At 43.8% G+C, this 13,349-nt stretch overlaps 1 protein-coding gene and 1 long non-coding RNA gene across 2 annotated transcripts in view; one reads left to right on the forward strand and one right to left on the reverse strand.

Annotated features, from left to right (window-relative positions):
- Positions 1–13,349, forward strand: part of LOC138765041 (leucine-rich repeat-containing G-protein coupled receptor 6) — a 302,015-nt gene that overhangs the window by 227,182 nt on the left and 61,484 nt on the right. The gene's annotated exons all lie outside the window — the stretch shown is intronic.
- LOC138765042 (uncharacterized) overlaps positions 8,309–13,349 on the reverse strand; it is a 52,880-nt gene continuing 47,839 nt past the window's right edge. Inside the window, exons 3-4 of the long non-coding RNA XR_011358435.1 lie at positions 9,590–9,714; positions 8,309–8,657 (exon numbers count right to left, since the gene is read on the reverse strand). This is a non-coding gene — a long non-coding RNA (uncharacterized lncRNA). The remainder of the gene's footprint in view (positions 8,658–9,589; positions 9,715–13,349) is intronic.

Genomic DNA, 13,349 nt, shown 5'->3' on the forward strand with positions numbered 1-13,349 from the left:
AAAACTCTCAAACTTATTTCCAAATACCTCCATCGTTTCATCGTTCTCGATAATTTCTTTAAACCATGTGGTGTGGCCTCCATCAGTCATGGTCAACCAGGGGTACTGCGCCTCTGATATAAAGTAAAGCTAGAGTGGCCTTTCCAGGGCAGAGCTGAGATGGAGATCCCTCTGTTGCCCAAGCAGTTGGGACAGCCCTCTCTATGCAATGCACAAAGGAATGACAAAAGTCGATGCAGTTTGGTGTTGCCATGCCAGTGCTGGGTACAGCAGTCAGCCGCCTTCGGGACGCCTTGGGGTTTACTGCCAACGACTTTCCTGTGACCGAGTATAGTCACAAGGCAACAGAGGTTTGAGATTGCAGTTTTCCCTCACCTAGATGAGTTACCACCCATGGTTAAAGAACCCCAACTGCCTGGATCAAACTATGTTGACTCCAATATATCTCTGCTTCTCTAACCATAGTTTTTTGATTGCCCCATCATTGGTGGTTATTCCTTCCAAACCCTGGAATTTTATTCCAAATTATCTCTGCATTTCTATTTTTCTTGTCTTCTTTAAGTCATGGCCAACCTTTGGTCATGTATAATATGTAGCTTGGTAACTGTTTTTGTTATTTTAATTCTCTGAAGCATCTGTGGATTTTTAGCTGTATTGAAAATACAGAACAAGTTGTTGTTATTGCTTCACAGCACCTAATAGCCTGAATACGCTTAAGATTGTCTGAGCAGGCTCAGGGCTGGTCAGTACTTAGAGGTGCTGTAAGTTTCTGTGAGGGGCGCTGGACAAAGTGGCAACTCTCTGTCAGCCTTACAGAAGACAAAAGTTAAAGGATTTCATGTATGTTACATTCTAAATATAGAAATGGAACCTTTACCTTTTCTTACATTTTTGATAACAATTCCATTATATTTTTTTGATGGTAACAGGTTACACAGCTAACAGATTTACTGATAACATTCAAAGGTATCCAGACTCTTTGACATGCTGAGAAATCCAGACTGGATTCTTTTGTAGAAGATTTACTGTAGTGTACATTAGTAGATGAAATAAGTACAGTAAGTACTTCGGAGAAGCTATTGTCAATAGGGCTAATTGAAATCTGGGATGTGTGTCAAATATGTTTGATTAGAACATTGTGTATATTTCAAACACCTTTACTTCAAAGGAAATGTGAGAAATTAAATCGGGCACAGAACACGACTAAGTTATGAATAGATGTCTACAAAATTGCTTTCTTTGGAGAAGACTGTAAGAGATGTGATTCAAATCTAGATAACATTGAAAGCAGCATGTAATGTTTATTTAAACTGAACTGTGAATAACGAATTAAAAGAAATAAATCTGATGGACTGCAAATGCAGCTGAAACTGAAAAAATATACGCGGAGTAAGCTCTCGTTAAAAAAAATTGCTTGGGGATTGGTGACTACCTTTATTTCTTGTTGATGCTACATGACCTGCTGAGTTTTTCCAGCAATTTTATGTATCGCACTTGACCCCAGCATCTGTAGACCTTCCCGTTTAGAGTGCTGATTGATACGGCCTTTGGTTCACCACATCCATTTCAACCTTTTTGCTCATCTACAATGAAATTATTTGCCTGCATTAAAGCCATATTGTTCAATGTATTGCCTATTAAAACATCTATCTAAATGCCTGTTCCAGATATCAACCACTCTGTGTGTCACTTTCCCCTGCAATCCCACTTAAACTACCTCTTCTTGCCTTTGATATCCTGGGCATGAGGAAAAAATTCTACCCTCTCTCTGCCTCTTATAATTTTATATATCTTCATCAGTTCACCCATCAGCTTCCTGCTCCTTGAGTTAATCCAGCCCTGCAGATTTATCAATATCCTTATGCACTCAATAACTTTTTTTATCACCCCCTCCTTCTCATTCAAGACCGATTCCAACAATGTGTGATGCTGGTGAGACCACACCTGGAGTATTGTGTGCAGTTTTAGTATTAAAGGAAAACTTGGATGAGAGACGCATGGAAGTGGGTCACTGGAACTAGGTGGGAAAAGGTGTTCGGCGTAGACTAGAAGGGCCAAACTGGCCTGTTTCTGTGCTATAATTGTTACATGGTCTTTCAGGTAGAGGAAGCATTTCTGAATTCATTTCCTTTCATAGCCTTCTCCATGGTGAACATGGGAAGTATTCGTTCAGATCCTCAAACACATCCCCTATTTCTCCTCTATATATCTTTATGCAACTTGTTTACATACTGTTTCTTTTTGATTCATAGTGTTCCACAATATAGAACAAGGCTCTTCTGCCCAACTTATCCATGTTGACCAAGTTCCCTCTGCTTTTCACGACTGCCCACCAGGGGTGGAGTTGATGGGAGTTAGTTATAATGCTGCTCTGGGCTTCCAGAAAATTCTCTTGGCTTGACCAATCAAATGCAAGGAGGGAAGGCTACTGCTAACCATTTTCAAAAGATTGTGAGTTTATGGGGGAATGTTCTTCAAGTGAACCACAGCTCCATTCTGTCTAACTTTGTATTCTTAGTATCTCCATGGACTGATACGTGTTTGAAATACTAGATAGATAAGAAAAGGTGGTCAGAGAGCTATCTTTCTTTCCCCTCTCCACCTATAACTTCTCAGCTTCTTTCTCCTCTATCCTCCCACCTGTGTAGTGTGATAAATAATGGCAAGCAGACTCGAAGCGAGCCCAAATCCAAGGCTGGTATGGAGGGAGGAGACTAGGGCTATCAGCCTTTATTGGGAATCTTATGGGGAGAAGTTACATGGCCGGAGGCGGGCCAGCCTGTACAGTCGAGTGAGGTCACACATGCACTACCACTTTCCACCTCAACCTATATCCATCAATTATCTCTAACCTGCGAGTCCACACTTCTCCCCTTCCTCCCTCCCTCCACCTTTCTTACTCACTCCTGCAGAAGGGCTCATGTCCAAAATGTTGACTACCATTTACTTCCGATGAATGCTACGTCACCTGCTGAGTTTCTCCAGCACTTTTGGTTACTGCACTAGATCCCAGCATCTCAAGAATGTCTTGTTTATTTGCCATAGTTTTGCTATGCTGAGCTCCATGTCTAGCTCAGCAAGTTCGGAACTTCCATCAGTGTTCAGGATCAATATGGCCAACCATTGCATGATTCCCAGCTCCCCGTTCTGCTTGACCACATCTGCAAACTAATTACCAACCATGCTAACTGCATTGTCATCCAAGTCATTAATATGGATGTCAAACAGCAGTGGACTCAGCACTCCACTCGTCACAGCCTACAATCTGAATAACATCTCTCCACTACCACTCTCTGTCTCCTACCATCAAGGCAATCCTTTAAGTTTGACCATAGTATAACTCCAACAAAGTGATGAAGGGCTATTACTTTATTCCTAATTTCTACCCATACAGTTTCACTGGGTGATTCCTTGAGAAAATTCTCTTTAAGTACTGCTGTTAAATTCTCCCCCATCAATAGTGTAACTCTCCCTCCTATTTTAGATTCCGTCTGTCACATTTGATACTTCTATACCTCTTTAAAGTAAAAAAAAGACAAATTCTGCCTTTTTAAAAACCTTTCAAATCCTATTCATGATATCGGAAAGAATCTCAAGAAACAAGGTACTTCTGATGTTTGGAGTTAAACAGGAACGTATTCAGAAGCAATGCACAAAAGAGCTGGAGAAACTCAGCAGGACACAGGGCATCTATAGGGCTTAGCCCTTCATCAATGTATGAGGGAAAAAGCAGGCAGGCACCTCAATAAAAAGGTGGGGTGGGGAAGGTTCAGGAGTGGAGGGAAGAATGGGGAAAGGGGAGGAGCCCTGGCCAACAGGTGAGAGGTCACAGGTGAATATCAGTGGGAGGGCAGAACTGAAAATAAATTGAGAGGTGATGGTGGGAGAGAGTAGATCTCTGAATGGAGAGGCAAGGGGGTAGAGGGGGAGCTGGAGAAAAGGAGTCAGAAGGATAGGGAAAGAGAGAGATGAGGGAGGGGCTTGATGAAAACTGGAGAAGACAATGTCAATGCAATCTGGTTGGAAAGTACCCAGGCAGAATATTGGGCGCATTCTCCAATTTTTTTGGTAGACTCAATTTGACAGTGCATGAGGTTATGGATATGCAATCCCAGCGACACTGATTGAGAACATGGAATCAATTCCATTATACTACCAATCAATAAAACCTTTGCTTCTGCAGTTGCTTCCATCCAAAATTCCTGTTTCCTCTGCAAAAATGTCATGTTTTTAAAAATGCTGTCATCTGCAAGAGGCTGTTGTGTAACAAAATCTTTTTTTTTTCCACAATTGCACATCCTTCTGTAGCTGTGGAATTCATTTCTATGGTTAGTGTTTGAGAGGGAACTACGTCAAACATTCAAAGAGGCTGATGAAGGAACAGATGTTGAAGGGATATGGGAACAGGGTGGATTAAAGCGATTTGCTCTAACAGAGCATAAATACTGATGTGAGCGAGCTGATCAATCAGTAATTCTTATGTAATGCCCTTCTCTGCTGGTCTCTACTGGTTTCCAATCTTGGAGGGGACGGAATTCAAAATCATTGTACTTAAATGTAATTATCTCTTTGAACTTGAACTCACCCACCCTTCCAGCTCCTTCCAAATCCACATCACACCATGCATCTTGTCACTTATTTAATGTCTTAGATTTTCTCATTTGGTGACAGAGTATTCAAACATCAAAGCACAATCATCTCAAGGTCCTAAACATGCATGTGTATGTGAAGATATCTATTCCGCAAATGTACATGTACAATGTAGTTAGAAAGTTGAATAAAACTGTGGTGTGCTGTTAGCCAGAATCAGACACACACAAGGTAAAGACTGTACAACAGGCTTTAATCCACAAAGACTTCCACAGAGCCAGGCTGGCTATAGCTGCAGTAACTCTGAGTGAGCTTCGGGAGGCCGGCACAGGCTTATATACCTGAGGGTGATTGACACCCGACCGGGTGGGGCTTGATCCCTTCAGGCCGATTGATTGACAGCCGACAAGGTGTTGTCCTGTCCCCTTACACTCCTGCAGGTACTGAGGTTGCCCCCTGCAGTGGACTGTGTACCAGCACATTCACCCCCTTCTTTAAAATTGTCCCAGGAGGGGGCAGTAACAAGGAATTGTACCCACTATACACATACACATACAATATTTACAGGTTGGGATGGTCCGGCAGCCGCCGGGGTCTCTGTGACTGTCGTAGGACTGGCCCCTGGTCACTGGTCGGAGGGGAAGTGGGGGGACTGGCGGCAAGGGTCTGTGTTACTGGTGTGGTGCCGCGCGGAGGGGTGGCCAGGGGGGCCGGGGTTGACGTATGAGGGTCATATTGGATGGGTTGGAGGGGCAGGTTCGTCTTCCAGGTCTGAAGTGGGTCCCTGGTGATCAAGGAGGTTCTGCATGCCCCATAACTGCCTGGGGATGGGAATGTATGCCCGGTCAGCATCATGCTGAGCTGGATGATTGCGTGGTTTGGTGGGTGTACCTGCTGGTGCTAGGTCCCTGGTTGAGACAGTATCCTCCCTGCCACTGCCGAACCTAACGTAGGTTTGCATGTCGAAGGAAGACCTGCTCGACCAGGGCTTTGGCCTTGTGTGTCCATACGTGCTTATGCAGGAGCACCGGTCCCGGGGATGTGAGCCATGCTGGGAGGTCAAGGCACCTGCGGAGGGCCTTTAGTGTTTGGGGAGGAGAGGTAACTCCATTAATGGGTGCATCCTTTCTGGATCTGGGCCGACGATGTACCCAAGGATGGTGAGGTTCAGCTCCCCAGCCGTCTGGAGGAATTTCTCCAGGTTAGCATCGTAGTCCTGCTGGTCACGGCCGCAGATAGTGACGTTATCCAGATATGGGAACATCGGCTTCAGCTTGTGCTGGTCTACCATGCAATCCATCCCCCTCGTTCGTGACCCCAAAGGGAACTTGGCGGAACTGGTACAGGCGCCTGTCCTCCTCAAAGGCGATGTAGGGCTTGTCCTTTGGGTGGATGGTTATTTGGTGATATGCCAACTTCAGGTTAATCGTGGAGAAAACCCAGTAGCGGGCTATCACAGTAACCATGTCGGCGATCCTCGGCAGTGGGTAGGTGTTCAGCTGGATTTACCGGTTAATGGTCTGGTTGTAATCCACGACCATCCTCGGCTTACTTCCCCCTTTGACCACCAGGACTTGGGCTCTCCAAGGGCTATTACTGGGCTCTATGACACCTTCCGCCAGGAGTCGCCGTAACTCTGCCTTGATGAAGTCTTTGTCTGCGGCACAATAGCCCCTACTTCTGGCAGCGATTGCCTTGCAGCCTAGAGCAAGATGTGGGAAGAGCGCTGGTGAGATGATGTGCAGTGTGGAGAGGCCGCAGGTTGGCTGGGGCTGGTAGGTTGGCGTACTGTGTAACGTGAATGGAGGTTGGGGCCCCCCTGAAGGCAAGGGTGACCCTCTGCAGGTGGCAATGGAATTCTAGGCCCAGGAGGACTGGGGCACAGAGTTTGGGCATGACCAGGAGGCTGAACCCTGTGTAAGTCTCCACTCCCACACTTATATCGGCTGAGCAAACCTGAGGGTACCAACAGTTTTATCCTTGGCAGCAAGGACGATTGAGCAGGTGGTGGGGTGGACTTTTAATCTCAGGGAGTGGGCCACCCTCAGGTGAATGAAGCTCTCTGTGCTGCCACTGTCGAACAGGCACTTCGTTAGATGCCCGTTGACTTGTACATCCATCATAGAGAGCCTGAGGCCGTGAGGGATGTCCTTGGCAGCATGATGGTGGCCAGGACCGACTCGGAGTCAGAGTTGTCCCTCTCCGGTTGTGCGCAGCAATTTATGGTGTCCAGAGGCATGGGGAGCGTCTGTAGGGTGGCCAGGTCATCGCCCGTGTTGCCCACATTGACATCGGTCGTGGTGTGTGGTGTGTGGCAGCCGTTGGCACCCAGAGGCATGGGGAGCATCGGTAGGGCAGCCTGGTCACTGCCCGTGTTGACAACGTCATTCTCAATGTCTTCGGGGGCCCTCCGTGTCAGCCGCTGCCTGGCCCAAAATGGTGGCGGCATGTGGGGGGCCGTTGCGTGACTGGCCTCCTTCCCCAGCTGTGTTCTTTGCACTGGGGGAAGTGACATTATCGCGGCCACCGGCAGTGACGTCATTACATCAGCCAGAAGTGACATCATGCCGTGAGCCGAATGTGACATCGCTATAGTTCTCGGCGAGTGGCACTGGCGAGGGCGGGGGCTTGTCCAGGTGCTCAGGGCACACTCTGCGACAGTTGCTGGCGGGGCTGGATGTTGCACCGTCGAAGTCGGGGAAAGCAAAAGTCATAGCGGGAACAATGGTACCGCCTGGCACGCGCACGTAGAAGGGGTCTACAGGGGAGGGGGGGTTCATAGAGGGCCGCTGAGCTGCCGGCTGGTTTTGAGAGGCACACATTAGCGAAGTGGCCTTTCTTGCCACATCGGGAACAATACTGGTTCCTAGCCAGGCAGTCGGTCTGACACACACCATGACCCACAGTACTTACAGGGGCACTGGGCACCTGCCGCAGCGATATTTTCCTCCCCAGCTTGGTCTGGGACTGCAGCTGCAGTGTGAGAGGGCCATGAGCGAGCCTGGGGGATCCTGGAATCGAAGGCTTCGATGAGCAGAGCTGTCAATTCCAGGGTTTGGACCACCTCCACTGTCTTGGTTAGGGCGTAGATATTGTCTTCCAGCAGCTTCTGCCGGATGGCCCGCGAGCGTAGCCCTCAGACAAAGGTGCCCCGGATCGGCCTTTCAACCTCCTCTGCACCTACACCGGGTTCAGCCAGACACAGTCAGGCCAACTCTCGCAGGTGTCCCAGGTAAGACTCAGCCGTCTCCCCGGGTTGCTGGGCTTGGGTGTTGAGGAGGTACCTTGCACCATGATGGTACAGTCCTTCATGATTTGACCTGCTTTGCCCTCCAATGTGTTTCGAATGCTTTAATCATAGGTGGGGTCTGTGAGTTCTTTTCTGCAACAAAGTCATTGATCGAGCATAATAAGTTCAATGGTTGTGAAGGTTTCTTTTGTTGGTTGGGAGGAGGTTGACAGATCAGATCTGTGGATAGGGAGCTGGTGGCAGATGAGGTTACAAGCTTTGGAAGAGGACAGGGATCCTGACCATGGGATGGGGTTGCAGGGTACTTGAAGGAACTACCTTGTGCTTACTTACGACTTCTTTAAGTTATGCAGAGAATAGCTGTACAGGCATTCTGACCTCATTGTGACTGGCCTGTGAACAGAACAGACAATGCATGTGTGTTTGAAAATCACAGGAATGGCATTCATGTACATATGTAATGCTCTTTATTGGATGCCATTTTGCATGCCCTATTCTACGTTTATGCCTAATTTTAATTAACATTTTTCCTCGATAGAAATTGAATCATGGACAATATTTTCTGAAAGATCTGTGTGAGAAGACAAGTCTTTTAGAGATGGCCATTGTCAAGTTGAAACAAAATGATAAATTAAGAAATTAGAAGTTGGCTGGCTATTGTCATTACAATTCTTAAGCCAGGGACATCAGGGAAAGGGAGGATGTGGTGGGGGGGGGGGTGGGTGGGGGTGGGTGGTGGTGGGGGGTGTGGCAGAGGCAACATCCAATGAGAAATATGGAAGTAATCTCCTGTTCAGTTTCACCAAAGTAAAGGTTCCTGGGAGAGAGAGAGAGAAGAGAGATTCAGAAAAGCATTGACAAAATGAGTACACAAGAAAGCTTTGAGTGAAAGTTTTACCTGCCCAATTCAACTAATTCTGCCCTGTTAACACTTTAATTTACATGAAACTCTGTTGATTATAACTTTTATAGCTTTCCCTACCTGTGTAGAAACAGAATATTGTTAATATCTCTCAATGCAAGTACCCTTTCATTAAAAAAAAATTGGATACAGCCACTGTTCCTTATTGTCTGTTCCATAATTATCTTCATGTGTGAGGAAAATATATTCTCTCGCCATTTGTTTTTGGCCAAATTAACCAGTGCTTTTCATTATTTTGAAGCGTATCAGAAGTATTTTTCTGGATTATAGTTATTGAATAAGTATAATAAGTTTATAAAATAAATGTATATATTTATTATAATTTATAATCATTATACAATTGTATAATTTATAAAATAAATATAATAAATATTGTTAATTCATATTTTAACCATTTCCATAACTCAGAAGCCACACACAGGACTCCAGAAAGGATCTTGTTGAAATTTAAAGCGTCACTATAATGGAGGTCTGATTCTGTGAAACTCAACCCGAAATGGAGAGCCTCAGGTGTGTTCAGCAGTAAATGTGACCCCACAAGTCAACCCAGCCTTATTACTCATTCAGAATTCAACGTGTATTCACATTTCCAGCAAGAACCTCTCTGCTCCCTGCTGTGAATGCAGTCAGTTTCCCCTTACTCCGGAACAATTTCTTTTTACTCAATTAATTTATTAATCTCTTTTATCAAAGCAAACACCCTGTCCCTGAATGATATAAGCCAGTTTCGTTTTTTTTTTGTTTTGTCTTAAATAAATCAAGTAATGAGTATTGCACTTAACCACAGCATCTGCAGACTTTCTTGTTTAACTCAAGTAATTACTCACCTGTTTTGGTCCACTTGCTGTATCAAATGACGGTCATTGGAACATTTCCTTATGATGTTTTTTTACCAGGCTCATTACGTGATGTTTAGATCACTAAGCCTTCTCAATCCAAAGATAAATTTACACTGGAAAAAAAAAATCAATTGATTTAATTTTTCTAGAATTGGCACAACATTGTGCAAACCAATGCCAGCAGATTATAAATCACTGCCTTTTTTTTAAATCTGTTCCCTTTTTTCTATAGATCAAAGGTGTGCAAATATTTGTATGTGCCTCAGCTCCCTGGCAGCAATTACAATTGAACATATTGTGTGGTTCAATCATGTAGGAAATTTTTTGTGAAAATTTAAAATGAACATTAACGTTTTATATATACCTACGATAATAAATATGTAGTGATCAGCTGGAGCAGTAAAGTATTTCTCAACATATCTGATATGTATCCCTATAGATATTGGCAGGTTGGGGTTTTTTGGTCCATTGGTTAATACAAGTAGCTTGTCTTCTTAAAGAAAGAAATAAGATTTTGGCAGATTAATAGTTATCTGTAATTAAAACAAAATGAGAGCTTATCACAGAACATTTGAATCCTGCTTCATCAATAACTTTCTTTTCACCACGAGGTCAGAAGCAGGAATGTTTACTGATATTTACCCTAGATTCATTTACATTTGTCAAGTCAAGTTTATGGTTATCTGATTGTACAAAACACACAGACACACAACCAGACATAACACACATATCAACAAACGATACACACAGGAGGAGTCACGTGATGGAGTAGTGGCCGGACGGTGAACTCCAGCCCTCTCCAGAAAAGTCGGGAAAAACAAGAGAAAATACAAAGGCACAGAAATACAAGATAAAGAAAAGTGAGTATAAAGGTGGAAAGAAGATGGAGACAAAAGGAGAAAAATCAAAATCAACGGAAAGAAGAGAGGAAGAGAAGACAACGGAGGAAAAAGGTGAATGCCTTACCTGTCCAAAGAGGCCCGCTGTGGAGAGAGGACCCCACTACCTCAGGTCGGTAGAAAAAGAACTACAACAATGGCTCACAGAGCCGAGTAAAAGTGCGCAACTGCGCATGCGCGACTCCTCGCGCATGCGCGATGCGCATGAAAAAAAACACACCGACGGGAGGGGGGACCAGCTGGGGAGTCGATCTCCACAGCCGGCAACGACAGCTGCAGAACACCTGCAGCAAGAAGAGACCACAGAAGACAATGGAAACAAGAAAGAAGAGGAGGAAAGGGCATCAAAGAAACAACAGATGGTCAACCCAGAGGAAGAAGAGGAAGAATACAGTGAAATAGATAAAGGGAAAGGCAAGGTAAAGGATATACTTGCTCTTGTTAGAGGATACATGGAGTCATTTAAAGAATGGCAAACACAGGAATTCAATGATTTAAGAAGAATAAACAACACAGAAAAGAAAATAAATAAAATGGATATGACCTTAACAGAAATGGGGAAAAAAATGGACAAGATGGAAGAACGGGCAATAGCAGCAGAAATGGAGGTAGAAGACTTAAAAAAGAAATTGGAGGAATCTAATAAAAAAACTAAAGAGACACAAGAATTACTAGCCCAAAAAATAGATATAATGGAAAATTATAACAGAAGAAATAACATAAAGATAGTGGGCCTTAAGGAAGATGAAGAAGGCAAGAATATGAGGGAGTTTATAAAAGAATGGATCCCTAAGGCCCTAGGATGTCCAGAACTACAGCAAGAAATGGAAATAGAAAGGGCACATAGAGCATTGGCCCCTAAACCACAACCACAACAAAAACCAAGATCTATTGTAATAAAATTCCTAAGATATACTACAAGAGAAAAGGTACTGGAGAAGACAATGGAAAAAGTAAGAGAGGGCAACAAACCACTGGAGTATAAAGGGCAAAAAATCTTCATTTATCCAGATATAAGCTTTGAACTCCTAAAGAAGAGAAAAGAGTTCAATACAGCAAAAGCGATTTTATGGAAGAAAGGATATAAATTTACACTGAAGCATCCTGCGGTATTGAAAATATTTATTCCAGGACAACAAAACAGACTGTTCTCGGATCCAGAAGAAGCACGAAAATTTGCAGAACAATTACAAAAATAGACTGAGGGATGAAGACGGGTAATGAGAGCAAAAATGATCACGATTGATATGTATGTGGGTAAAGACAAAAATAGACTGAGGGATGAAGACGGGTCTTTGGCTTGGCTTCGCGGACGAAGATTTATGGAATGGGTAAAAAAGTCCACGTCAGCTGCAGGCTCGTTTGTGGCTCACCAGTCCGATGTGGGACAGGCAGACACGATTGCAGCGGTTGCAAGGGAAAATTGGTTGGTTGGGGTTGGGTGTTGGGTTTTTCCTCCTTTGCCTTTTGTCAGTGAGGTGGGCTCTGCGGTCTTCTTCAAAGGAGGCTGCTGCCCGCCAAACTGTGAGGCGCCAAGATGCACGGTTTGAGGCGTTATCAGCCCACTGGTGGTGGTCAATGTGGCAGGCACCAAGAGATTTCTTTAGGCAGTCCTTGTACCTTTTCTTTGGTGCACCTCTGTCACGGTGGCCAGTGGAGAGCTCGCCATATAATACGATCTTGGGAAGGCGATGGTCCTCCATTATGGAGACGTGATGAGGGTAAAAATGACCACGATTGATATGTATGCGGGTAAAGAGGTATAAGAGTGAATAGAGGCAATGGGCATACGTGAAAGTATCTGTAATTAGAGGAAAACATAGATAGTATAGACAAGAATTAATAAGGGAAGGTAATGGAATAGAGAGAATAAGGAGGGAATTAAAAGAGTGACCTTTGTGACATATAAAAAGTGAAATCTTTTCTGGGGGGGGCTGGGTGGGGGAAAAGAGCGGTCACTGCAAAATCAGTTGACGCTTACGAGTGGATTCGCAAATCCAAATGGAGAGGGGAGATGTGGTTGTCCGACAAGGGATAAAGGACAACTCAGGAGGGGAAGGGGAGATTGGGGATAAAGAAGATAGAAATAGGAGAATAAGGAAAATGTTGGATGTTGTAGGAATGTTGTCTGGTAAAGAGTTGAAAATAAGAAAAGAGAAATGGAAAAGGAGGAAAGGTAATGATGGAAAAACGGAAAGAGAAGATAAACAAAATATAAAATGGCTACGCTGAACTATATGACTCTAAATATTAATGGAATACATAACCAAATTAAAAGGAAGAAACTACTAAATTTACTGAAAAAGGAAAAAATAGATATAGCATTTGTCCAAGAAACACACTTAACTGAATTGGAGCACAAGAAATTAAAGAGAGATTGGGTAGGACATGTAACAGCAGCATCGTATAATTCAAAAGCAAGAGGAGTGGCTATATTAATTAGCAAAAATGTGCCATTTAAAATAGAAGAGGAAATAATAGATCCAGCAGGGAGATATGTTATGATAAAATGTCAGATATATTCGGAGCTTTGGAATCTACTTAATATATATTCACCTAACGAAGAAGATCAAAAGTTTATGCAAGATATCTTTTTGAAGGTAGCTAATACGCAAGGGAACATACTAATAGGAGGGGATTTCAATCTGAATTTGGATCCAAATATGGATAAAACGGGGAAAAAAATTAACAGGAAGAACAAAGTAACCAAATTTATAATTAAATCAATGCAAGAAATGAAACTTGTGGACATATGGAGGAAACAAAACCCAAAAGAAAAGGAATACTCATACTACTCGACTAGACATAAAACATACTCAAGGATAGACCTATGCCTGTTATCAGCCCAC

The sequence above is a fragment of the Narcine bancroftii genome, chromosome 5 (assembly GCF_036971445.1).
Source record: "Narcine bancroftii isolate sNarBan1 chromosome 5, sNarBan1.hap1, whole genome shotgun sequence".
Classification (NCBI taxonomy): domain Eukaryota; kingdom Metazoa; phylum Chordata; class Chondrichthyes; order Torpediniformes; family Narcinidae; genus Narcine; species Narcine bancroftii.